Source organism: Armigeres subalbatus, chromosome 2, assembly GCF_024139115.2.
Source record: "Armigeres subalbatus isolate Guangzhou_Male chromosome 2, GZ_Asu_2, whole genome shotgun sequence".
NCBI classification, from domain to species: domain Eukaryota; kingdom Metazoa; phylum Arthropoda; class Insecta; order Diptera; family Culicidae; genus Armigeres; species Armigeres subalbatus.
In genome coordinates, this window is record NC_085140.1 from 193,791,401 (window position 1) to 193,819,353 (window position 27,953).

At 42.1% G+C, this 27,953-nt stretch overlaps 1 protein-coding gene across 3 annotated transcripts in view; it reads left to right on the forward strand.

Annotated features, from left to right (window-relative positions):
• LOC134211440 (methylcytosine dioxygenase TET) overlaps positions 1–27,953 on the forward strand; it is a 470,864-nt gene that overhangs the window by 258,130 nt on the left and 184,781 nt on the right. The window lies entirely within an intron of this gene.

Below are 27,953 nucleotides of genomic sequence, written 5' to 3' on the forward strand. Positions count from 1 at the left end.
GTCGGACTAACAATCCTTCCATTCCTATATGACCGTAAGGACGGGGCCGGCGCCGTTATTGACTTTAAATATTCGAGCTCCCGAAACGTGTAGATTGAGAATGGGTAGCTTATCCCAAGCCCCATTTATTGAGTTCTCTGTACAATTTCGCAAGCTCAGTCAATCACAGAGTGGCAACTACGAATTGTTCGGTCATAATGCTCATGCTCATGCACCTGGGCCTTTTATTAAGTTATATTTACCCGAGTCTTCTATCGAATCACTTTCAATATTTTCTCAATTGATAAAGAACTAATTTTGTGAGGAGTACAAGACGGTTTGGTGCAAATTGGTCAACTGACGGAAAAGATATTCCACTTTTGCTCAATTCTTTATATTTTTCCAACAGTCCCGGTAGGTTAAAGACTTCATCTAGAATTTCTTTATTGACGAGATTTTCAGCGAGGCTGGCTCATCTCGTCTTTGCAGAGCTTAAAAACGGTATCCATATCTAGAATCAAGATTTGTTTCGAGTCTCGCCCAATGTGCGAATGTACACGCCAACACAATACTCTTACAATGACATTGTAGTTAATTCGCAGTTCTTACTCATCTATAACCGTAGGTGGACACCAGACGGCCTTTCGAATAATTCTGAACGTCCGTTAAAATGATCATTTCGTAAAGTTCGTGCTAGAGCAGCGCAATTTTTTAAAACCATTTCTGACGGTGATCTTGGAGTAAATACACAGTTCTGACTCTGCTATGACCGCAGGTGGAAACCAGAAGGCCTTCCGGAAAACCTGGAACACCCGTAAAAATTGTCATTTTGGGAAGTTTGTCCTACAGTAGCGCATTTTTTCTACAACATGTCTGACGGTAGCCTTGGAGTTAATTCTCAGTACATACCAAACTTCATATGATCACAGGAAGCCACCAGACGGCCTTCCGGGTAATCCGAAAATAATCATTTTGTTACCTGTCATAAGACGAGTTTAAACAATCCCATTGAATTCCACCACTTAATTGTATCTTGACAGATACGTATTTCGACCTCAACAGTAAGGCCGTCTTCAGTGTCTCGTACTTGACTCGACTCGACTCGACTCGACTTATCCCGACTAAGTCGAGTCAAGTACGAGACACTGAAGACGGCCTTACTGTTGAGGTCGAAATACGTATCTGTCAAGATACAATTAAGTGGTGGAATTCAATGGGATTGTTTAAACTCGTCTTATGACAGGTGAAAACATTCCACTAAAAAGCTCAAAATAATTTTCTTATCATTTTGTTACGTTCATCCTAGAGCAGCGCATTTTCTCCTAAATAAACCTAACCATTTCTGACAATGATCTTAGAGTTAATACACAGCTGTTACTCTGCTATGACCGCAGGTGGCCACTACCCTAGCAGCACACATGTTCCACATAGGTTAATGCAACTCATATGTGACCAGATTCAGTCCTAATGAAGTTGATGTAACCATTTTTGCCTGACTTGTGCTGCTCGGGTAGACGAAAGCTGTTTGTCCAAATGTCATTTGGCCGAAACCCATGTCCATGTTCGAAATGTACAAACTGCCGAAAATGTCGTACGACCAAACTAATTATTTGGCTGAAAATGTCGTTTGGCCGAAATACATACATACATGAGCATTATGACTGTACAATTCGTAGTTGCTACTCCGTGATTGACTAGAACTTGCGAAATTGAACAGAGAACCAAATGGCTTGGGGTTAGCTGACCATTCTCGGAAGCTCGAAAAGGTTAGTCAATAACGGTGCTGACCACGTCCTTACGGTCATATGGAAAGGGCAGGATTGTTAGTCCAACTCTTGTGCTACTCGATACCAAGTATGCCTCTGCTTCTCCACGATTGTCTTGAGATTGGAAATTGTGTTAGTTACAAAGAATATTTTATCAGGATTCACTTCGGTAAGCGATGCGATCTATGCGATGGAATATAATTATGCCTATTGAAAATATTCTATTCACATTCTTTCCTATGGAATCGGTGTTTTAACTTAAAATACGTTCTACGCGCACTAATTATTTTATTTACCGGTCACACAAAGCAGAACAAAGGGGAAGGGTCATTTGGCCGAAACTCATTCGGCCGAAATCCATTTGGCCGAATGCCACTAAGCCGAACAGACCGTTAGGCCGAAAATCATTTGGCCGAAAGCGTCGTTTGAGAAGCTAGGATTGAGAAGTGAGACTGTGAAAAGTGAGTAGTGCGAAGTGGATAGTTAGACGTCTCACTACTCATTTCACGCTTCTCACTTTTTACAGTGAGAAGAGTGGGAAGTGAGACGTCTCCTCCTCATTCCTTATTTATCACTTTTCAAATGAACTATTCGGCCAAATGACCTTTTCAGCCAAATGACCCTTTCGGCCAAATGACCCTTCCGGCCAAACTACCGTTTCGGGCAAACGACCATTTCGGTCTAATGATCCTTTCAGCCAAATGATCCATTCGGCCAAATTACTTTCGGCCTAAATACCCTTTCGGCCAAACGACCCTTTCGGCCAAATGACTCATTGGACCTAATGGTCTATTCGGCCAAACAACTTTTGGCCTAGTGGCATCCGGCCAAATGGCTTTCTGCCGAATGGGTTTCGGCCAAACGACCCTTCCCCCGGCCAAACGACCCTTTCGGCCAAACGGCCCTTCCCTATTCGGTCAAATGTGCTGTTCGGTCATATGTCCTATTCGGTTAAAGGACCCTTCCCCGTCTTAAACAAAAATAACAAAAGCATGAGGATTACTACTCCTGGCCACGCCCATCTTCACCGTAACTAGGGAGAGGAAGGAAGTGTTGATGTGGTACTTACTTAACGAGAGGCCACCGACTTAGGGACACCCTCATAAGTACCACGGAGTTGGATAATGAGGAAGGTATGCGTTGGGTCAGGATTTGCCTGTAGCTGGCAATGTATCCGTGGTAGATCTTACCCCGTAACACACCACGTAAAGGTGTCTACCCAACGTTACGGGTCGATCGCTTCCTTACAAAACCGTGTTGAAAATTAAGTAGCAGTGGCTGGGAAGCAGTGGGAAAATCGATATGGACAAGTTCTTCGAAGACTTTATACTCGAGCAGCGTGAAATAGATATACTTTGAGTTTCCAACTGCATGTTTGAATATCGGAGTGATGGCGGCCGTTTTTAATGATTCAGTAAAAGTCCATTCAAACAGTGACTCGATCACTGCGACCGATGTCTGTGACAGAGATTAAAATGGGAAGGGACATTTGGCCGAAACCCATCCGGCTGAAAGCCATTTGGCCGAAAGTTGTTTGGCCGAATATATCATTTGGCCGAAACGGTCGTTTGGCCGAAAGAGCCGTTAGGTCGAAAAAGTCATTTGTCGAAAGGGTCATTAGGCCGAAAGGGTCATTTGACCGAAAGGATCGTTTGGCCGAAACGATCGTTTGGCGAAAGGGTTATTCGGCCGAAAGGGTAATTTGGTCGAAAGGGTCATTTGACCGAAAGGATCGTTTGACCGAGATGGTCATTTGGTCGAAAGGATCATTTGGCCGAATAAGTCATTTCAAAAGTGAAAACGAAGAGCAAGAATGAAGACGTCTTACTTCTCACTCCTCATTTATCACTTTTCAAATGAACTATATGCCCAAACATCCTATTCGGCCAAACAACCCTTCCGGCCAAATAACCCTTTCAGCCAAATGACCCTTTCAGCCTAATGACCTTTTCGGCCAAACAACCCTTTCGACCAAACGACCTCTTTCGGCCAAATGACACTTTCGGCCAAATGACGCTTTCAACCAAACGGCCCTTTCGATCAAATGACCATCTAAGTCTAATGACCCTTTCGGCCAAACGACCATTTCGGCCAAACGGCCCTTTCGGCCAAACGACCCTTTCGGCCAAATGGCACTTTCGGCCTATTGACCCTTTCGGCCAAATGACTTTTTCGGCCAAATGACTTTCGGCCTAATGACCCTTTCGGCCAAACGACCATTTCGCCCAAACGGCCCTTTCGGCCAAACGACCCTTTCAGCCATATGACTTTCAGGCCTAATGAACCTTTCGGCCAAATGGACGACCCTTTCGGACAAATGGCCTAATGTCTTGTTCGGCATAGTGGTATTCGGCCAAATGGCTTTCGGCTGAATGGGTTTCGGCCAAACGACCTTTCTCCAAATATTCAAATTCAAGTAGCTTCTCTCGATTGACGGGAAGAAATTCCAGATGGCCATGTGGCGTTTGGCCTTTTCCCCGGGCCAAAAAATATTGTGATTAAAACAGGAGCTGCATCAATCAACCTACTGGTTCGGATTTCAATCTGGATCTCCTTGAGAACACTGCAGCAGTTCTCTCCTATCATCGAGATGAAACTAATAGTATTGCCATTGAGTTAACATTTTGCCTCCTAGCTTAAGACATCACTTTTAAACAGAATTGTAAGAAAATCTAACATCTGCTGGTAGGTTTTCAAGCTGGACTTGGTTCCAATTGTTTCATGTGTCCGAATATTCTGATGAATTGGTATTCTGGGCCAAGTTATTATTGTTGCATTGCAATACTCAGTCAGGAAAAATCTGAGTCAACTTCTGACCGCTGAACTATGGACTAGGTTTGAAGAAAATTGAGCAGTGCAGCAAATAGTAAAGATATTAGTGTGTCTATTTGTCGTATTTTATTTAGTTTATTATTACATTCTTCTAATATTGCCTTTTGTTTCGTTTTTCATTGCAGGTAAGCATCATTAAATGTTCCATCAATTCGTTGATTATCCAAGAAAGTGAGTAATGATTAAATTGTTTTTGGGATTATGTTTTCCACTTTGTCTATATGCAATAAACTTGAAAAGGGAAAATTAAAAATGGCTTAGCCACATTAAAAATATAAGCAGTGGGTGTGTATTACCCTATGACGCCTGAGCGCACATTCATCCCAAAAGTGAACCCATTTTTTCCACCATAATGGGAATAAATATACTCTCGCATCATAAAATATGAACTTAAAACATTCAACTGCTCCATCAGACTTGGTAAAAATACCCTGATCGCGGCCATTACTGCCGATAGCCCGTGTAAAACCGCATCCTAAGCCTCCGGGCACAAGAGACCTGGCGGGTCAGGGCCATACCTATTCCAAAACAACCTCCAACTAGAGCCTCGGCAAGCATCACCGAAAAAAAGGACGATATTTCAATAAATCATAACCCGAGCCCGTATATACAGTTTATGATGCATATTCCGGAGATTTTTCCCCCACGCCAGCGCTGGCTGGTACTCGCCCTATCTATCTCAAAGCAGATAGATGTTGTAGAGCCTATATGACTCCGTCGAAGAATAACACGGCGAACGCAACGAATACCCCACCGACAGGGGAGGTAAAAAAATGCATCCCAGAATGAAGCACAAAAATTGCACATAAAAAATGCACTTAAATTAAAAACAAGTCCCCCACCTTCTCCTTTTGCGTGCCTACGTTTTCTCTGGGCATCCGTTCGTCTATTGCACAACGAGACAAGTCTCTTTAAGAGCAATGTTAAAACTTCCGAAATGTAAATTCAAACATTACACGCAGTTTGAGACCAATATTTATTTTAACTGCACATTGTATGAGAAAATTCGAGAATTACAGTTAGAGAATCTCCTTATTGATTATCTCTTACTTCCTCTAATTACTACACAGAATGACTATATTCAGTTCGATGTTCTTTCTTGTTCGAGTTATAGTCACTGCATCTTAAAATTTGGCTAGTTCCAATCAACTTTGGTGCAATTTGTTTAAGTTGTTTTTCGTATGCAATAAATTCCGAAGGTTATGTATTGGAATAAATTTTATTCGAAACCACCAAACAGAATTTTGAAATATTTTAAATTTGTTTTTGGTCACATTTTATTCCTTCTTCCTGTTGTGCGTCGTCCAGTTTCGGGGGGGCTAAGCCAATCTTCCCGCCAAACTGATGAACGGCGGACTCTGAAGAAGGGACTGTGACCGAACGAGCTGCACAGAGAAGTGCGGCACAGCAGACGGGTATGTGTTGATGCAGTTTTACCATCCCCGAACCTGTGGATGGTTTCCGTAACCTGGGAGGATGTGAGGATGCGACCGGCCGTAAAGAAGTATACGTTCGAATGTTTCAGCTTCACCGCGTTTCGGTTTCGTTTTCGTATGCGAGCGCGAAAACGACAGCCTGAGTGATTCACTCAAAAGTGTGCTCGTGTATATCGCCAAAATACTTTCTGTGCTCATAATTTAGAATTCAAAGCAGATTCTTCAAATTGTAGATTCACAAATTGTTGAAAAATATTTATCTGAAATGCGCCCACTCCATAGACTTCCTCATTTCAATAGAAAGGCAAACCTGTGTGCGCCAACCGTGCTGGTGTGTTGTTGTGTTATCCAAGTCTCAAGAGGAACCAAACCGGAGAGTAGCCGTCCGTAGGTTGGACGACGCCAACTCTACCGCCTCCCCCAATGCCGCTGCATCCGCTGCCATCGTCCGTGGGGTAAAACACATAATCATAAAAAATTGCATAGCCTTACCGTAGAAATTGGATAAAATTAAAATTTATGACCATCCCGAATTTTTCCGACGCTAAGAAAATTAAAATTTACAATAAACGAAGCGAGAAGAGCTGTGCATGTACGAACGACGACGACGACGATGGGATGGACGGCACATGCGGTGATTTTTTTCGTTCCACATTACTACGTTGCCGCCCGTCGTCGTTTCCTTCCTGTGTCTGAATTTCACTCACCTGCGAAAATCTTGCCTCGCTGGGAATGTTGGCGATGAACTGTAGTCTACTTGTTTAAAACCATAAATAATTGAGAAATAATTGATTTGTTGGAGCGGGGTAGATCTGCCATATATCAGCAATAATTGACATCAACTAACTTTAAGAACTAAATGGAGTAGTCATCTAGGCTTCGTAAGATATTCCACTAAATAGTTTTTAACGAATGTGAAGTTATCAGCTCCAAACTACGTTTCCTACGCTGAAGTATAGGGCAACATTATCAGTACCCCAAGTAGTTGATTTCAGAGTTCTTACTTTGGATAAATCTGGAACCGTATTGGATATGACAAGCTTTTCAACCGCCCTAACCATCATTTGTCTCGCAACAAAGCACCACCGATGTCGAACCAACCGGGCGTTATTTTTCCAGAGCAGCGGAATTCATTAACCTCATAAACCACTATTTAGTCGATTATTCAAATGAAGCATGATTTCGCGTTCCGTTTCGCACTGACTTCATAAGTTGTTGTTCCACTTTGACGATTTTGAACAAAGAAACTGCGAGCATCGCGCTACTGTCAGTCAATTCTTCCCGGGTGCCGGTGACCCCCATCCATCCCCTTTTTCCATCGTTTCGCACGTCTTTTTACGCTAACAGCTTTCGTTGCATGCATCGCAGCACCGGAACCGGAGATTATGGAGCTTTTGAGCCCTCCTCCATTGATGAACGGTGCATCGAAAATGCAATCCTGGTGCTGGCAGCTGTGTTAAGGTGAATGTACAGCCACAAATCGGCCATTAGCATATGGAACATGGTGGTAAAACAAATCTAAGAACATTTTTCAAATAGGCGTAATTGAATTATGAATATATGAATTTTGAAACGGACAATGTTCTCTCTATTCAGCATATTTTTTTTAACTGACTTTACTACCAGATAGATTGGAATGTTTTTTTTTTCTTTTAGGTACATTTGTACACGAAAATAGTTTGAATAAAGCTCACAATCGTCGTTTCGAAAACCAAGAAATATTGCGTAATTTATATTTATTTTGTATTTTATTAGATTTCGACATATAAAAATAATTATCGAAAAAACATTGGGTGAATTGGATACTCACCTTAAAGCTATTGTTCTTTCCATGCCAAAGCAATGAATGCTGCATGAGTCTTCCGTAACAAACACCCTAAAACCACCAAAAAAAATGGCGCCCGATCGCGAAAAAATATTGATTTTTCCGCCAACCCGTCAAACCCCCAGCCATCGTCGTTCTTCTTTACGGAAAAATCTTTAGTCCTGAACAGCGCACCAATCGGCGACGTCCACCATCATCACTGGTACACTCGTAGATGTATGTACTTTTCGCATCCTTTACACACACACGTGGTCGATTCTAATTCAAAAAAAAAACTCAGCCTCAGTATCACAGAAAACCTGGTCTAGCGGAAAACGCGGATGGAGAAAAAAAACTAACACACCAAAGTATCAATTAAAAACGCCAGAAAACAAAAGCATCCCGCGCTCTCGTCTGGGCTGTCGTCAGGGGAACAAATCGCTGCTGGTCAGAATGGAATATGAACACGAAACAAGCCATTTAATTAGAACAAATAAAAAATTGAAAATCTGTGTCACCTCTAATTATTTTTCTTCATCAATGAAATCGTATTTATAAACTAAGAATTTGTCGCCACGCAGCATCATATTGCTGTTTTCCTCAAGTACAGTTTGGTTTGTGTTATTGATTGTCCCTTTCGAGTACAGAATTACGGTCCGCAACTGTCATAATAAATTAAAATGCCATTTGGCCGAATAGATCATATGGCCGAAAATGTCGTTTGTCCAAAAAGGTCGTTTGGCAGGAAAGACTATCTGACCGAAAATGTCGTTTGCCCGAATATGACATTTGGTCAAAAATGCCGTTTTGGTCGAATGGTCGTTTTGCAGAAAGGGCCATTTGGTCGAAAGTTTCATTTGTCCGAAAATGTCGTTTAGCTGAGCAGCTCAAATGGCCGTAGATTGTATTTGGCCGAACGGAATGTTCGTAAATGTCATTTGATGAACGTTTCACATAACCAGTAATGTGAGAAATGAGAAACGGGAACTGGGAAAAGAGAAATGAGAAGTGAGCATGAGCATGAATGACCACGGCTGCTACTCCGTTATTGCCAGGTCAGCTATTATTGTACAGAGAACCAACAAACTTAGACAATACTAGCGCCGGCTGTGTCCGAACGCAGTTCAATTAGGGCAATGGTAGGAAAACGTGATGGAAGCCGACGAGTCATCCGCACTTCCACGAGAAATCACTGGGATGTTGGATATAATTTACTCACCCGCACAAAGCAGAACAAAATATTTATCCCGATGATCGTTCAGCGTGCAAACACGATCGGTCGCGATCAAAGCATTCACTAGCTAATTAATTTACTCACACGCACAAAGGAAAACAAATATTTATTTTGATGATCACGTTATCGTTCTGCGTGCTGGATTAAACGAGATCGGACGTGAACTAAAACTTAAGTTGCTAATAATTTTGCTCAGAAAAGAGAAATCTTCTCACTGCTTATTTCCCGCTTCTCAATTTTCGTAGTGAGAAATGCAAAGTGAGAAGTAAGAAATAAAAAGCAAGAAATAAGGAGTTAGAAGAGAGTCGCCTTACTTCTCACTTCTCACTCCTTATTTTTGCCTTTTAATTTCTCACTTCTTACTTCGCGCTTTTCATTTTTTTATATTGAGAAGTGAGAAATAAGAAATAAAAGTGTGAAATAAAGAGTGAGAAGTGAGGCATTCCGCTTCTCACTTTGCACTGCTCATTTCTCCCTTGCCATTTCATACTGTTAAAAGTGAGAAGTGCGAAGTGAGTAGTGAGAAATGAGAAGTGAAAAATGAGGATGTGAGGATATGTGAGAATTAGGACGTCTCGCTTCTCACTTCTCAGTTCTCATTTTCTTTTTTTTCTTCTCTTATGTGGAAGATTATGATTTGAAAAATGTATTGGAGGTAATCACTGGGACTCAAACCCACGACCCTCAGTACGCTAGACTGATGCTTTAACCAACTAAGTTACGAAGGAGATCCGTCGGCCTTTTCACAACTTAGCAGCTACTGGATGAGCCCGAGATTCCCAAATTGGACGCATAGTCAAATCACTCACAATCCATTTGTCAAGTAAGTAAGGAATGAGAAGAGAGACGTCTCACATCTCACTTCCCATTTCTCACTTCTCACTTCGCATTTCTCACTATGAGAAGTGAGAAAAGAGGAGTGATAAATAGACTTCCCACTTCTTAATCATCTCAGTGAGAAGTGAGAAATGGGCAGTGAGATGTGTGACGTCTCCAGGCATTGAAAAAAAATCAGATCATGAGTAAAAATCAGCTAAATTCATGCCAACTTGATGTTCTCCTGCGCGGTCTAATCGCTGATGCTTTCTAGATCGTTGAAATTTGGCGTTCGTTGATTCAATGTTTAAAGATTTTCATCGCTCACCAATGAGAGACAAATGAGCGAAGCATATCTCTTGGTAACCTAACAATGAATGTTGTTACAACACACTGTTAGAAAAATCTTTTTGGACATTAGGAAAGTTAAGTCCGCTATGAGAATGGAACTCGGATACACTGCATGGGAGGCTTCGATACTTTCTCTCCTCCATCCCAGCAACTTCAAAGCGGAGTGCATAAAGTAAAACACCTGATGTGTTTTGGTTTTATTCTAGTAGAGCAAGCGTAATACAAATGCTCCAGTTGTAGCTTCCTTGGATACCATACCAAGTTTGGCTTGGCGAACCCTGTCGCTCGTTGTTTACGCAGCAACGATCGCTCATAATCGTTGTTTGGTATCCATCTGAGCAAGGCTGTTCACTCACTGGCATTGGATGCTATGATTGACTTATGTCGTTTTCGTTTTTGTGGTGTAGCTACACCGGAAAGTGCATAATTTTGCACCACATAAACGAACATTTTCAGTGCAGTCCCAATAAGATTGCGAAAGTATGTGTGACATCGGTCATCTTCCATGCTGCTGTCATATTTGTTTTTGGTCTTGCTGCCTGCTTTGAAATATGTATGTTATTCCAATCATTCTTGTTGGGATTAAATTGAAATTGTATGAATAGTGTCACTCTTATAAAAATTTTACTTTTACTTTCTGTTTAATTGCATCGATCATCTAAAGCTGAACACAGTACTCACTGTCTAACAGATCATGAAAACGATGCATGATATTTCAAAACGAATCAAATATTGCAAAATTTCACGGCCAATGATTCATTAAGAGCTTCTTTGTTTCTGATGGAAGTATTAAAATATGCAAAAGCATATTCCAATTAATCACAATACAAAACTACAAGTAGATTAATTTTTGGGTTTTCATTTGGGCCATTTCAGGTTTTTTAGAAGAATGTTGGATTCTTAGGGAAACGTTTGTTTGTACTAATCTATAATTTGCTATTATATAACAATGCGGCGAACTTCGGTTCGTAAGAGACATACATTTTCTTAGCACTCACAAATTAAGTGGAAAGTAGAATGTCAGAAAAATATATTAAGCTCTTTTAGTGGAATGTATTAAACCGTCTAAGACGAATTAAGTTAATTAACTGGTGGAATTAAATGGACAGTACTTAATTCGTCTTAGACGGTTTAAGTAGAATGTGTTATAAATGAAATTGGTTTCTAAAGTTTTATAAAATATTGCTTTGCAAAGATATTTATTAAACGAATTAAAAAAGCTCGAATCAGTTTATACATTCTAAGCTCGATTCTAAACTAATCTTGTTATACATGTACATTCGTGATATGCTGATTGAGCTAATAGCCGTTTAAAATTACGCCATTTATTATAATAAATATGATAAAGAGTAACTTGATGCCCATCCACATACATTCAATTTTCAATTCCACTTGTACACGATATTTATTAAGATTAATGGCGTAATCTGAATAGGCTATAACACATCGCCTCATCTATTGAATTTTATTTCTAAGAGGTGACCTGTCAGCCATTTGAACCTATGTACTGCGACTCAAACATTACAATTCACAAATTATGTTCAATTATGTTAAATATGCTCAACTACGTTTTCAATTCCATGGATTAATCAGCAAAGGCTCAACTAAAAGGTGGCCCATGTAATAAAATGAGAGCTAGCAAAGCAAGACTGTAATTATTGCTATTGGGTCATTAGATTCTATAAGATAATAAAAATTAACAAAATCTCAATAGATCAAAGCTTGTAAAAATCCTTTGCAAATACCAAAAACTTGGAATTCAAAAGAGTTTATGGAATGATTCTTCACCTCAAGCTAGTTTACTTCGAAGAACAAGTTCTGATGTTGGTTCAAAATTTTGGAACTATTTTCAAGTTTCACAAAAAAAACTTGTTTATTAGAATAATTTCATGACTAATAATATATTCAAACCGATGGTCAAGGTAACGAAAGATAAAATTTAATAGCAGGAACATGAATTAGTATACAATACAACTGGTTGAATGTAAGCAATTTCTTTTGCCTTGATTCATCGACTAACTTTTATAAACTAATCGATTAGTAAATGCCCTTCACTGTTTTTAATTATCCTTCTCTTATGACATACATAAAACTACATTTTTATTTATTTTGTATTAGATAAATAGAATTAAAACGCGCAATTACCATTCCCACTTCATTAAAAAAATCTAACTCCAACGCGCACCCGGTACATCAAAACCGAAGCCAAAACAAAACAGAATTTGACAGCAACAAACACGTGGCATGCGGCTGTATTGGTAACACCACCATTTGAACAAGCTACACTCTCGATTTTATGCGTGCTACACTTTCTGTACGGTGCACGAAAAAGTGGGGTTTGAGTGTAGAGCGAAAACCAATAACGAACAATTTCAGTGCAGAAAGTGTACACCCGGTGCAGCTACACCGCAAAAACGAAAACGACATTAGATCAATGCTCGTCCGCTTCACTCACGCTTTCAATGTCTGGACGTCTCTCTTCTCACTCCTTACTCGTCCTTTGTCACTTCTCGCTTCGCTCTTCTCATTTGTTTACTTCTAACTTCTCAATTATCCATAATCACTTCACATATTTTGCATTCACTATTGTGCGCCAAAAGTAGCACACCTCCGGAGTCAACTTCCTTGGCACATTTGTTCCACATTTTGGTCATCTGAGTCGCGTCCCGAGCTGTTTCTCCACTTTTTCCACTTTTCTTAAGCTTCCGCTTCATTACTGCCTAAAATGTCTCGATGGGCCGGAGCTGTGGGCAGTTGCGTGGATTTATGTTTTTATCGATGAAATCTTCGTTATTATCGCGGTACCACTGGATGACTTCCCGGCTGTAGTGGCAACTCGCCAAATCAGGCCAAAACTTCACGGGACCTTTATGGGCTTTATGGAAGGTCGACCGCGGTTTTTGAGACATTTCTCCTTGTACAGCTTCGAGTCCATCGTCTTATTCGTCACAAACACTTAGGTCTTTGCTCCACAGCTGCATATCCCTTGCCAAAATTATCTGTTTTTCTTTGCAAGTTTGTCCAAAAAGCAAACCTAAACTTCGCAGGAACTACTCCTCGTGCCGTCACCATGTAGAATGTTTGGCCAGGAAGCTGTTCGAAATCCATTTTGACGCAGATTCTATCGTCGATGAGCAGGATTATCAACGTGGGTGTGCAGATTTTTTCTCTCCTTTCGGCTTTCATCAGAAATAATTTTTGACACGCTGCACGAAACTTTGTGAAATTTATACCACAGCAAGTGGGCGTCTAGGTAGACAAACCGCTGTAAACGAATTCTTGCAGCGGTCACTTTCCGTGCCGCTGCAATACAATAAATGATTCCGGATTCTAAATGGACATATCTTTTATTTCTGTTAAATGACTATTCGGCCAAACGACTTTTCCGGCCAAACAACATTTCGGTCTACCTAACTACATTTTTGGCAGAATGAATCTAGGCCAGATGGACTTTGGCCTAATGGTTTGTTCGTTCAGATGGCATATTCGGCAAAACAACTTTTTTGCTCAACCGTTCGACCGAACGACTTTTCCAGCCAAACGTCAATTTTTGGCCTTTTCGACCAAACATTTTCGGCCGTTCGACCCACTCGGCTAAATGACATTTCCAGCCAAATATCCCTTTCTATCAAATTTCATTTTCGCCGAATGACTGTCGGCCAAATGGTCCTTCCCTGTCCGCATGGTATAGAAAGAGAAAATATGCATTAAACTGCTTCAATCGAAACGCAAAATATTCCAAATATTTGCAAATATATATTTGGCGGAAGATTCGGCTTCCGACAGCATGCTTTCCGTCCTGGATACAGAACCGGGGCTGCTTTGCCGGTCTTAGAGACGTCCGTCAAAACACCTTGGAAGAGGTTTAACACGCTGACTTACTTGACATCTGTGACTGCGTTCAACGTACTCCGAGAATCTACCTGGGCATAGGGCTTCCATTTTTCCCGGGAAGCAACTTCTCGGGAAACGGGAAATGAAATAATAATTTCCCGGGATTTCCCGGGATCCCGGGAAAAACTCTCGGGGAAAAACTCTCAAAACTAATTCAAAATCGTAGTTTAAATTTTGTCGTAAAATATGATTTTGAAAATATACATTCGACATTTTGTCCTCAGTTTTTGTTCAGTTCGAAAAGCGTTAACTCCTTCTACAAAATGTTCGCCATGTCATAAGTATCAGCATCTGCTCTGGCTCAAGAGTAAGATCTGCAGTGTCCTGATGAGCTCCACTATGTGCTACTTTTCCATATTTTTTTCAAAAACTTTTTCAGGTTGTATCCGCATTTTTTTTTCAGTTTTTGGACAACGACGGCTTCGAGAGATTCTCTTCTATTATCGCCAAAATATTCCTAACATGAACTATTCTTATACTCGACGACGTTTTTTTAGTGCATAGAATCTTCTGGTCAACTTTGAAGGATAAACCATTTTTATTCATGTACGTCCACTTGAACACATTTTATATTTAAAGCAGATGAATGAAATATTTGAAATGAGAATTCTTCCATTCGAAATAAAAAAGAGCTTTCAGGCGAGTGCTTGATTGTCGTACTTTAATGATCCTGACTATAACATTTTTTTTCAGTCAAACTTTGCTTGAAATGCCGAACAGCACCTAAAACGCATCAAATTGCAAAAGTTTTGCGAGTATTTGTTGTAAGACAGTTGTAATGATCGCATACTAAAGACCTATAATCTGTTTTCCATCAAGATCTGTTAGCCCACCAATATTATAAAATATTCAAATGAAATATTTCAGAAATATCGCAAAATACAAACGAGTCTTCGGAATATGAGTCTGTTCGGGAATTGAATCAAAAAGGATTGAAGGTCTTAAAAACCTTTGACAATAATAGGACAAACCTGCCAAAGTGGTCACTGCTATTGCCTGAATATGTATCTGCGAACATTGGTAGCTCTGCTGTTTCACCACAGACACTAAATTTTTAATTCGACTTCAGAACGCTTACCGACGTTTGAACCTACTGAATAAACGAACGATAGATACAAACTGGTTCTTTGTCTCGCCTCTCTTCAACACGTGTTGGAATGCACCTTATGATTCTGTAACATTTTCAGTTATAACTTGAATTCTTAGACTTCAAAAGTGAAATAAATAGTGAGATGATGCTAGTAAAAAATGTAATTGATACCCCAAAATCCGTTATAATGAAATTTAAAAAATAAGACTATTATTACAAAAAAAAAGTTCATTTCCCGGGAAATTCGGGAAACTGATACATAAATCCCGGGAATCGGGAATCCCGGGAAATATGATTTCCCGGGAATGGAAGCCCTACTGGACAGTCACTTCATTTCTGGTCGCCGTGGACGGATTCTTTCGTTTCCTGCCGCCCACTGTTTGTTTACCCTAGCAGCACACATGTCCCACATAGGTTACTGCAACTCTTATGTGACAAGATTTAGTCATAACCAAGTTGCTGTCCTCCTCCTTTGAGCCACCTCTCCTTGGTGGTGGGATTTTGCATGACTACCAGCAAATGCGTACGCGACTACGTCTGTCGATGGAGGCACCAACTGTCAGGACCGTTCATCATTTGAGCAAACGCCCCCAAAAATACTCGGCGTTTCCATCGACCGTGGTCTCACCTTTCTGCCTCCCTTCTGATCCTTGAAAGTCATACCAAGGTCAACCAAATCCAAACGCTTCCAAGGGCCAGTAACAGTGCTATTCGTCTCCGATTGGTGTAAGCCACTATAAACAGTCGTCTACTTTATGGCCTAGAACTCGCCAGCATTGAATTCCGCAACCTCCTCAAACGTCTTATCTCCTAGCTTCAACAGCTATGATCTAATCTACTTCGGTCTCCACAAGCCCACTTCCTTTGCAGCTACTACATCCACGAGTCACAGGATTCATCTCCTTATAGTAAGACATGCGCGCAGTGGCTGGCGTCAGTTTTTCCCCACTCCCCAGTGGTCAAGATCACGAAGTCAGGACCCCTCCATAGCCAATAATAATTAATCACTCCATCGCGAGACGCTTCAAGAGAGGGGTTGCACAGTGGCTCGCTGAAGGTCAGTTATTGAGTTGGGGAGAGTCCCGGGCACCCAACTTGGATGTAAGACCATAAACAAACTTCACCTCTATTTGTCGAGCTGAGTCAATTGGTTATATCAGTGGGTCTCCGGGCCTTCTATAAAAAGTTTGTTTTCGGAGTGGACATATAGCCTCTAAAAGAAAGACAAAAATGCCATTCTTACCACCAACATCTCAAATACGCGCAAGGTGGTGGCGAGGAACCGGCAACGATAGGCAACCCTCCAAGTGCGAGTCTCCCAATATCGGAAGGGACACCGACAAGCAGCAGTTTGAGAACAAAAACAAAACAACAGCGATTATTTTCCATCATCATAAACCGTGGCCGCGATCCGTACACGTCCGCTCGAAAACAAGAACCCCAAAAGGCAACAACAACATCCCGTCAGGTCTAACACCCCAACCGGAAAAAAAATCCACATTGCAGCCTCCACCAGGCGAATGGTCATCCTCGAGGGAAACGAACACGACGACGACGACGTGGTCAAGAGTGGAAGCTCAGCCTGCCGGGTTTTCGGTGGACCTTGCAATGCCGAACCGCGCAGAGGAAACAAATCCTATTATTCTATCCAGTTTAGGACTACCGGTACCGGGCCTGGTCGTCTGTGCACGGATCGACGGAGGGAGGTTCAAACGGCCGGAAAAAAGTGTCCCTAGACGTCCCCATTCCCCGCCGTCGTCGTCGTCGTCATTGTCGGTCGTCCCGTTAAAGTTAGCGTGGGGTAACGCGAATCGAGGGGGCTCTCGCGCGCGCGATGGTCAGTTTTTCATTGTGATTTATTCCCTCAATCTAACACGTTCTTCTCGCGATGCCACCCAACTCATACGAAACATATAACATTTTTTCCTCACTTACGAATCAAAACCACCTAAACTGGTCCGCTGGCTTGCATAGACCGAGCAAGGATGGTAGCACGATTGGGATGTGTTCGCGATGGCTTTTTCTGGCACTTCACGTGTGTATCGATACGGCAGTGCGACTTGACTCTCCTGTGATCTCCGGACGTAGCCGTTACGGCCTTTTTTTCGTTCTAGGAAGGTTTCAACCCAAAAGTTTCTACGTGGTGCTCATTCACATATGGTGAGATCTTTCCTTTTTTATACACCTGAATTTATTGAAGAAAAAAACTTAGATTCAAACTAATCAATGTTACTGGATCTATATTACATCAAACTATTGTCGTTTGTTAAAATACAAATAGTTGACTAATAATTTAGAAAAACATATTTTTGTTATCCTTTATACGGTAGTAATAAATTTGTTGAAATAAACAAAAGAAACAAATACATTTTGTCAACGAGTTTCACAAATTTCGACAAAAAATAGTTTCAAATCCTAAAACATTATTTCCGTTGTCTTGATACCTCTTCTCAATACCCACCGAAGAATAAAAAAAATCCTGGATTGAGCTAGAAAAATCCTTGCCAATATCGCACATAGCAGAGCGTTTTCCTACCCCTTCTGGCTGCAGGCGTCGCACGTTGTTGCATTATAGATTGCGCTCCGCGCTGACCGTTGGCCATTTTTTCCGTCTTTCGGATAAAATATTGCGTTGGCGAGTTTCAGAAAACGGCGCTTCAAATTGCGTTTCGGAGCTGCAGAAGGCTCTCGCGCGAGAAATCAATTATCGATCAGCGACGACTGCCTAGGTGCAGTGAACGTTACCGAAGAGTTCAAAGGGATTTAGGTCCAGGATTAGTCAAGTGCTACCCAGCCAGTCGGGTCCCAAAACTGACCGGTCTAGTTGTGATGGGAATATTACGGTTGGTGAAAATCATTCAGCGTCACGCCGTGTTCGAAGTCTAAATTCAGTACATGTACCTTGGGGAAATTGATGATTTTTGAAATTTCTACAACGGATACTGATTGGGATTCCTTAATCACGAAGCGAATGAGAATTTGAATATGCGCAAGATTCACTTTATTGAATTAATAACCACCCAATTTGACTTACTTTGATTATGTGGTTATTGCAGTGCATTCTGTGTTTTGACTTTGGCGTTTCTCAACTTGCACTGATTTGCAATCTTTAGTCCGCAATAAACTCTCGCCAACTAACTTTAATTCTGTCGACCTCCACAATTTCATTTAAAAAAAAATTATGAATGGTTTCTTAAGTGGCTTCCATTGTAATTTTGAGTTGAAGATCTTAAATTCTCAAGCGATTTCCATTGAAATTGCCAGCTCGACTTGAGATTAGACATTTGTGGGTGAAATTTACCAGATAATCAATCTATTATTGTGTCACTGATTAATTCCACTCCACCAGACGATAAATCATCATCATTTCGGCGTCTCCGTCAGTCGCTCTGTCGCCATTGAACAGACCAGAAGCCAACCAGGCCCGACTTCAATCAGTCAGTCAAGTCAACCAAGATAGTCGGTAAACGTCTTCGTTCGTGGTCCTCACTTTAGGTACGCTTCACCGGTTTTTACTGCCGCCCGTCAATGTTCCGGTTTTCCTGGCCGTTCACTTCGGTTGTTGTATGCAATTTCTCAAACCAATCCATTATTATTATTATCGGTCATAATTTTTACTCACTGTCTCGAGTGCCACAGACCCTGCAGCGAACGGTTTGCTCCCCATGCACAGACAGTAGGTACAGTGCAGTGGCTCATTCTTCATTGCATCATCCTTGCTTTAGGCCCCCACTGGACTATTTTCCATCCGAAAACCCGACGTTAATACTTTAATTTCAAACATATTACAGATAATTACATGTACTTTTTGAAATGTGTTTATTTTCGTCCGATGGCAGTCTCCCGGCTCGGTGCAGCCTATTATACACGCAGTAGAACCGAGCAGCAGACTGCTGCAGACTATGCTCTGAAAGAATTAGTTTCTAAATTGGCCCTAATGGGATCATTTCACGAATTTATGAGTGCCACAGACGGTGGCGCCGACGACGACGACGACTACGACGACTAGCGACGTCGAGGTAGTCGTCCATTGGCCATTGTAGATTACAATTGCATGTACCAAGAGATCGTTTCAAACCAAGATGGCAGCACCGTCAGATGCAAAACACCAGGCGGGCACTGACCGGAAGCATACAGCCTCCCCAACAAACATGGGCCACATTTTAATTAGCTAAGTCCTGCGTCTAGCTCGGACGGACCTCCAGCTCCACCAATCGGCCAGGCTAACTACGATAACTACGACAACGACGACGGCGCCAGCCAGTTCAAAAACAATCATTTTTAGCAGGAAATCCTTTTTAAGCTTCCCTCTTTATTGACCTCCACTCCCTTCCCCAACAGCGCACACCTTGCCGGACACCCGATACGCCGCGCCGGCCGAGCCAACCAAGGGTGGACAAACGACGCCCTCGGTTGCTCGGGAAATGTCATTAATTTTAGTGCGTTTGCTTCTATACGGTGGTGCCACCTCCGCGCCCACGACGCCAGCTGGTTTCGATACCTACCTCAAGCCAAAGTTAGCACTCAGAGTGTTTGCAGCAATGTAGATAGACATGGCACAGAGAACAAACATCCATGTTGAAAGGAATTATTTTAAAAAACTGTGTCGAATAAAAAAAAAATTCTTAATACACCACTAACATTGGACTGAGAATTTGGCGACGAATAATTTGATCTAATGACTTATTTTCATTTGTTGGACGTCTCTTCTCTGTGGACGCATACAGGTACCACCGAGTGGGCAAAAGGTAGATTGCAAGTTCACATGCAACCGGAGCTAACGTCTACCTCGGCGTGTGTGCATTTATGAACAAACAACAGCGCGCCGGAGCGAAACGAGAGTTACTTTCCCGTAAAATATATTGGAACTTTCTAATATCACGACAGTTTAAATTCTAAACATTAATTTCGTTGCTCCCTTTGCTGAAGGTAAACTGATTGCTTCCGGAGAGTGAAAAATTGACGGGTTGGTGATCTATCAAAATGAATCGGGTTCCTGGACAATATTATGAGAATAACAATGCAATGAATCTAGTTTTTAATCTTTGTTTTAATGATTTTTTACCCCAAAATAAGTTCATCACTCATGCAATAAATCATTATGCAGCACACATTTTTTTTTAAATCGCTTTTTTATACTCAAAGGGGGAAAGTGCTTATTTCGGATTCAACTTCTTGAGATTCGGCACACATCTTCAGATGCAACAATAAATAATCGAGTATGCGAATGATGCAACTTTATCATGTAATAAATGTTTATCATGAATCCTTCCTTCATCCTCATTAAGATAATTTTCAGATGAGGTATAAATAAATAAATAAATAAATGAATGTTTATCATTAAATAATGTGTAGAAACGTGACCAGCGCTATAATCGATTCTCAAAAAAAGATGGTAACGTTTAAAATTACATTCATATTTGTACCAGGATTCAAATTCCGTTCCGCTCTAATATATTTTTGCAGCACTTAACGAACCCTGTACTGCGAGCAAAGAGAAAGAAGATTCAATTGATGCTGGACAGGAAGTGATGTCATAAGTTTAGGTTCTTGTGTGATTGACACGACCTTCGTTAGGTTACTTTCAAAGAATCGTGTGCCTGCAATCACATACGCGATAAACAGAATTCTCCCGAGTAGTCAAATTCAATTCGATAACTTCAATAATTTTCCACACCTTGATGAAAATGGATGGTATATTAAAACTTATCTTGAGCTGTTAGAACTCTCCCTTATATTTTAGATTAGGTTCCCACCTTAAGGTATTCAGTTTCGTGCTCCAGGTCAGATTTTGTAAGGCTTTTATCCAGAACGGTATTAAAATCTGCATCCGCTGCACTGATACTGCCTTCTTTGAGCAGCCTACGAGAGACTGGAGTACCAACAATTAGTACTAGGAAGGTGAAGGAATAATTATTGACATATAGGTAGACAAAGGGCCTACGCAAAGAGATATAATACTTATGCAGGGCTGTAACAGAAATGTGACCTAACATAAGAACAATTTCCAGAACCATCTGCCAAACATCGAGGTTTTCCGTAAGAAACTTCCGAATAAACCTAAGAGAAAACTTCAAAATGTTGTTAATTCGTAGCAATTTTTCGTTTTGACTGTTTTACAATCATGCACCCGAAACAGATTCGTGATAAACGTGAGAAAATAGTTGCAACCAAAATGTCCAATCATGTAGACAATTTGGTCAGATGAATTAACAATACAATACAATAATGGAAGCCTCCTTCCCTGAGACCTGGAAGTCTCCTTTCCAGAGGCCTGGAAGCCTCCTTTCAAGAGGCCTGGAAGCCTCCTTTCAAGAGGCCTGGAAGCCTCCTTTTAAGAGGCCTGGAGGCCTCCTTTCAAGAGGCCTGGAAGCCTCCTTTCAAGAGGCCTGGAAGCCTCATTTCAAGAGCCTTGGAAGCCTCCTTTCAAGAGGCCTGGAAGCCTCCTCTCAAGAGGCCTGTAAGCCTACTTTCAAGAGGCCTGGAAGCCTCCTTTCAAAGCGCCTGGAAGCCTCCTTTCAAGAGGCCTGAAAGCCTCCTTTCGAGAGACCTGGAAGTCTCCTTTCAAAAAGCCTGGAAGCCCCCTTTCAAGAGAACTGGAAGCATCTTTCATGAGGCCTCGAAGCCTCCTTTCATGAGGCCTGGAAGCCTCCTTTCAAGAGGCCTGGAAGCCTCCTTTCAAGAGGCCTGGAAGCCTCCTTTCAAGAGGCCTGGAAGGCTCCTTTCAAGAGGCCTGGAAGCCTCCTTTCAAGAGGCCTGGAGGCATCCTTCCAACAGGCCTGGAGGCATCCTTTCAACAGGTCTGGAAGCCTCCTTGCAACAGGCATGGAAACCTCTTTTCAAGAGGCCTGGAAGCCTCCTTTCATGAGTCCTGAAATGTCTAGTGTGAGAGGTCCGGAAGCCTACTTCCACGAGGCTTGGAGACCTCCTTTTAAGACGCCTGGAAGCCTCCTTTCAAGAGGCCTGGAAGCATCATTTCAATAGGCCTGAAAGCCTTCTTTCAAGGGGCCTGGAAGCCTTCTTTCAAGGGGCCCGGAAGCTTACTTTCAAGAGGCCTGGAAGCGTTTTTTCAAGAGGCCTGGAAGCCTCCTTTCAAAAGGCCCGGAAGCTAACTTTCAAGGGGCCCGAAGCTTCCTTTCAAGAGGCCTGGAAGCCTCTTTTCAAGAGGCCTCGAAGCCTCCTTTCAAAAGGCCTGGAAGGCTTCTTTCAAGAGGCCTGGAAGCCTCCATTCAATATGCCAAGAAGCCTCCTTTCAAGAGGCCTGGAAGCCTCCTTTCAAGAGGCCTGGAAGCCTCCTTTCAAGAGGCCTGGAAGCCTCCTTTCAAGAGGCCTGGAAGCCTCCTTTCAAGAGGCCTGGAAGTCTCCTTTCAAGAGGCCTGGAAGCCTCATTTCAAGAGGCCTGGAAGCCTCATATCGGGGACATTGGAAGCGGAACTAAGGCTTGTCGGTTGGCTTCGGACCGACGACGACGACGCTTTACACTTCGAGCGAGCTTTTCGAACCGTTTTCGACTGGTTGGATGGCTTCAGGTCACGTTCCGGAAATGCAGGAGTTTGGTCGACGATGATACGGTCGTGCGCAGACCGATTGAATACCTCGGACGCTGACTGGACTAGCTGGCTGCGGACGATGACGACGCTTTTCGCTACCAGCGAGTTCCGATGCGTGTTAGACTGGCGTTCTGTCACGTTCGGCGACTGCGGTGGTTTTGGTCAACGATGTTATGTCCTTGCACGGACCGGCCGAATATCTTGGAAGCGGTACGCTGGCTGGAATGACGACGTTTTTCGCTCCGCGTGAGAGTTTCGAAGCGTGTTTCACCGGCTGGATAGCGTTCTGTCACGCTCGACGAATGCTGGGGTCTCGTCTACGTTGCCACGGCCGCTCACGGACCAATCGACGACTGTATTCGACTTTGGTAATCACTTCGTACCAGTCCGCGTGGTTCTCCGTCGGGTGATTTACAATTCAGGTCGTCCGTTGAGTCACGTAGGCGATTTCTTCCTAGCCGCCTGCCGTCGTTGAAGCTGCTGAGAACGAGAAGCGGTCCTCCGGGCGTTGCACCCGAGGCCACAAGAAAAAGAAAAGGTCCGGAAATAGCACGGACCTGTTCCATACAGATTAGTACACCATTGTCTCTCTCTATTATGTCCCTATACTCCACCATTGATAATCTTAAACAATTAATCAGAACAATGCACATACCTTTTCTTCAGATTGCAATTTCACCGGCTAACGGTGATGGCTTGCGTTTTTGATTAACTCTGGTTTTTGGTCTATAACAAAAGATCTTTCTTATTTAGGGTCTATTTTACTCCTGTAGCCTTACAACTCACTGGCTTACCAGGCTTTCACCGGAAACACCACTAACTGAATATATATAAAAAAATATGGAAACTTCACTTTCAAAATTAACTTAACTGACCGTCGCGCACTACTACTCTCTGTGGTAGTCAAGAGGGAAGAGACAGATCGCAATCCGTCGTCTTGCCTTTACACCCTTTTTGCTGTTTCTTCGGCCTTTTGAGAACAGCCGAAGTTTGACAGCTTCGCTCTTCTCAAAAGTTGGCAACAACTCCAAAACGGTAACGACAATTAGGTCAACTCCCGTTAGTAACGGGTGGGAGTCCTATCTCAACCACGGAGGGAAAAGTGTAGGGGAGCTTATACAACGGGTGCTAAATAAAATACAGGAATGGCATTGAATCTTTTTGCTTCGGACAGCTGGGATCACCACCAGTAAGGCTGTCCTTTGCCTTAATTATGGACGGACTGGGCGTTAGGTGCTCACTTGAAATCAACGGTTACAAAGCCTCCTTTCAAGAGGCCTGGAGGCATCCTTCCAACAGGCCTGGAGGCATCCTTTCAACAGGTCTGGAAGCCTCCTTGCAACAGGCATGGAAACCTCTTTTCAAGAGGCCTGGAAGCCTCCTTTCATGAGTCCTGGAAGCCTACTTTCAAGAGTTCTGGAAGCCTTCTTTCAAGAGTTCTGGAAACCTCCTTTCGAGAAGCCTGGAAACCTCCTTTAAAGAGCCCTGGAAGCCTCCTTTCAAGAAGCCTGGAAGCCTTCTTTCAAGGGGCCCGGAAGCCTTCTTTCAAGGGACCCGAATGTCTAGTTTAAGAGGTCCGGAAGCCTACTTCCAAGAGGCTTGGAGACCTCCTTTTAAGACGCCTGGAAGCCTCCTTTCAAGAGGCCTGGAAGCATCCTTTCAATAGGCCTGAAAGCCTTCTTTCAAGGGGCCTGGAAGCCTTCTTTCAAGGGGCCCGGAAGCCTTCTTTCAAGGGGCCCAGCTTACTTTCAAGGGGCCTGGAAGCCTTTTTTCAAGAGGCCTGGAAGCCTCCTTTCAAAAGGCCCGGAAGCTAACTTTCAAGGGGCCCCGAAGCTTCCTTTCAAGAGGCCTGGAAGCCTCTTTTCAAGAGGCCTCGAAGCCTTCTTTCAAAAGGCCTGGAAGGCTTCTTTCTAGAGGCCTGGAAGCCTCCATTCAATATGCCAGGAAGCCTCCATTCAATATGCCTGGAAGCCTCTTTTGAACAGGCATGGAACCCTCATTTCATCAGGCCTGGAAGCCTCCTTTCAAGGGGCCCGGAAGCCTACTTCCAAGGGGCTTGGAGGCCTCCTTTTAAGAGGCCTCGAAGCCCCTTTTAAGAGGCCTCGAAGCCTCCTTTCAAGAGGCCTGGAAGCCTCCTTTCAAGAGGCCTGGAAGCCTCCTTTCAAGAGGCCTGGAAGCCTCATTTCGAGAGGCCTGGAAGCTTCCTTCCAAGAGACCTGGAAGCCTCTTTTCAACAGGCCTGGAAGCCTCCTTTCAACAGGCCTGGAAGCCTTCTTTCAAGCGGCCTAGAAGCCTCCTTTCAAGGGACCCAAATGTCTAGTTTAAGAGGCCCGGAAACCTCCTTTCAAGAAGCTGGGAAGCCTACTTTCAAGTTTCAAGAAGGGGGTACCTTAATTAATGCAAAAGTTCGAAGGGGTTCCTCTCACGAAAAAGGTTGAGAACCGCTGATCTATGAGAAAGAAAGGAGGTCTAAGTAAGTATCATATGTGTGAACCTACTTGCTGTTGCGAGCACGCTGATTGCATCTGCAATGGGCATATAGTAGGTTCAATAGAGCATCATGCATGCCACAGCGCGAGAGTCTCACATATACGGGAAGCTTGAGGTTCGTTGAGATACCCCTTAGAGTCCACGTATCGAGCTCAAATTTTGACACATTAATTTTTCAGCCACGATGAAAATTTCAACAGGTTGAGCTATTCAAATTTCTAATTTTTGCAAAAAAAAAATTGACAGCTTATCACTCATTCGTATTTCTGACTTCACTACTCATGTATCTTCTCTCACTTCTTAATTCTCACATTTCACGTTTTTCTTCTTACTTCTCACATCTCATTTCTCACTTGTTGCGTTTCACTTTCCACGGGACCGTCTTGTTTCTTACTCTTCACCCCTCGCATCATATAGCTCACTTCTCATAGCCCAATGCTAAAATTTCACTTCCTGTTTTTCACTTTTACTACTCACTTTTTTCAACTAGTTTCTCCATTTTAGCATCCTGGTTTCCACTTTTAAATTTAACTTCTAGTTTCTCACTACCCGCGTCTGTTTTTCGCACTTCATGCTTCTCACTCTTTACTTCTCCTATCTTCCATCTCATATCTAACTTCTTAATTATTCAATTTTTTCTCACTTCCAACTTTGCGTATCTCATGTTTTGCTTCTCACTTCTCATATCTCTTCTCGCATCTAGTTTATGAATTACACATGTTCCACTTACTTTCCACTTTTGGCTACTCACATCGCATTTCTCACTTCTCACATTAAGCTTCTTACTACTCACTCTCACATCTCATTCGCCGAACTTCAACAAGTATGTAAGAGATGGTTCTGGATTGCTTCTGTCCGCACTCACGATTTTGCCTTTGTCGAGTTAGACATGCAGCCATTCCGTCATCGTGTGCAGGCGGTCATCGACCGCAAAGCCTCTTCCACATCCGGAAGTCATAGGATCCTTCTCCTTATTGAAGGGGGTCGATAGAAGATAGATAGATAGAAAAAGATAGAATTTCGCCATACACTGGTAACCAATCCTGTACGAGCACCGCAAGCACAGACATCAAACTCGTATAACTTACGGCCTAGCGCCTCTAATCCTCATTTCTATCAAGATTTCATGGGGAACGGACACGAGGGCTGCACAGCAGCTTTAGCAACGATGACGCCTATAGCAGTGGTCCCAGCAGAAATTAATTCATCGAGTGGCCGTCGCCGACAGTAGCATCACTCGAGTAAAAATTCCTTGAAATGTTTATAAGAAGAACGGTTGATTGCAAAATTTCCCGCGACATCATCACGATGCTGAAAATGTATGCTAACCAATGGTAAAAAAAAATGGCAACCAATAGGAACCGATGAAAAAACATTCGCATATCCCAAGTAACATTCATACAGCTCTTTGGCATTCGATGTTATTTATTGTGATTTTATTATGGCAATTGGCTTGCTCTCCAGTTTTGATAAAGCATTTACCACGCATAAATTATGATCCATCTTCAAGCTGTTGCCAAAACCTTTTGTGGCAGGTTATAAATTCCGAATACTACGAAGTTTTAAATATGAATTTATTAGAGCAGCCCTTGCCTTTATTAAACCTGTCTGGGAAGTATCATTAATACTGTTTGGTGTTTGTTTTATTTGTCATGATGAAATACTTCTTAAACTCGTTTTGTAACTATAAAAGTTACTTTCAGCTTTACATCAGATCAATTGACATTTGTGCTTGCTACATAAAGAGTCTTATAAAATCCAAACTCTGCAGCTCTGAAAAAAATCAAAACCAAAAAAGTGGGAAAGTGAAGAGAGTAGTAAGAGTTGAATCTTTCATTTTTTCAAAAGAAATAGCTCTGAAACATCATCACGCTGCTTGCTTACTCATAATATGCATGCAGACAAATTTTCAGCTTTATTAATCACCTTGATATAGAAATTTTTATTTCCGAAATCGCGAGGTGACAAATTTTTAAGAATGAATGATAGAAGGAAAACACGGTGCGTAGACCCGCTCCAGTCACTATTAAAAATACACTTTTTCCATTAACGGTGGCACGGAAACATTTATTTATGGGTCCGACTGATAAACCGCCGTCACCACTAGTGGAGTACTTCATGTTTTACTTACGTGCATCAATGATCAATTTGAATTATTTACCCGTAACTTCTATCCATGCCTTCTGTTTTTTTTGTTTGGTAAACTTGAACTGTCAAATTTACTCTAGTTATGATCACCATATATGTCGAAAAATGACCATTCAGCATTTGTAACAGTCATTCGAACCTTCATACATGCCCTATCTAAACATTATGATTTTATGGTTGATTTCATCGAAGCAAAACAAAGTGAATAAATAGATGGCGAAAAATCATCTCGGATGCCATCGCCATATTTTTTTTTCACTACAGATTAGGAGTGAATTTGAAATGAAATATCTATTAGTACTGCATTACATTTATGATTTTATATGACATTTTATAAACAAATCAGCTGTAAATAATAAAAAACTTAATAATATGCAATTACCAGATTTTTGTTTTTGTAAACAGATAAGTGCAAATTTAACATAAAATTATTTTTCGAAAAATATTTTTTAAAACGGGGTTTACTGAGAGCGCATCAGTTATATCGGAGTTTCGCACCATATGACGCAATAAATCTCATTTGGCACCAAAAATTGATGCACCACACATCAAATCTGCTTCGA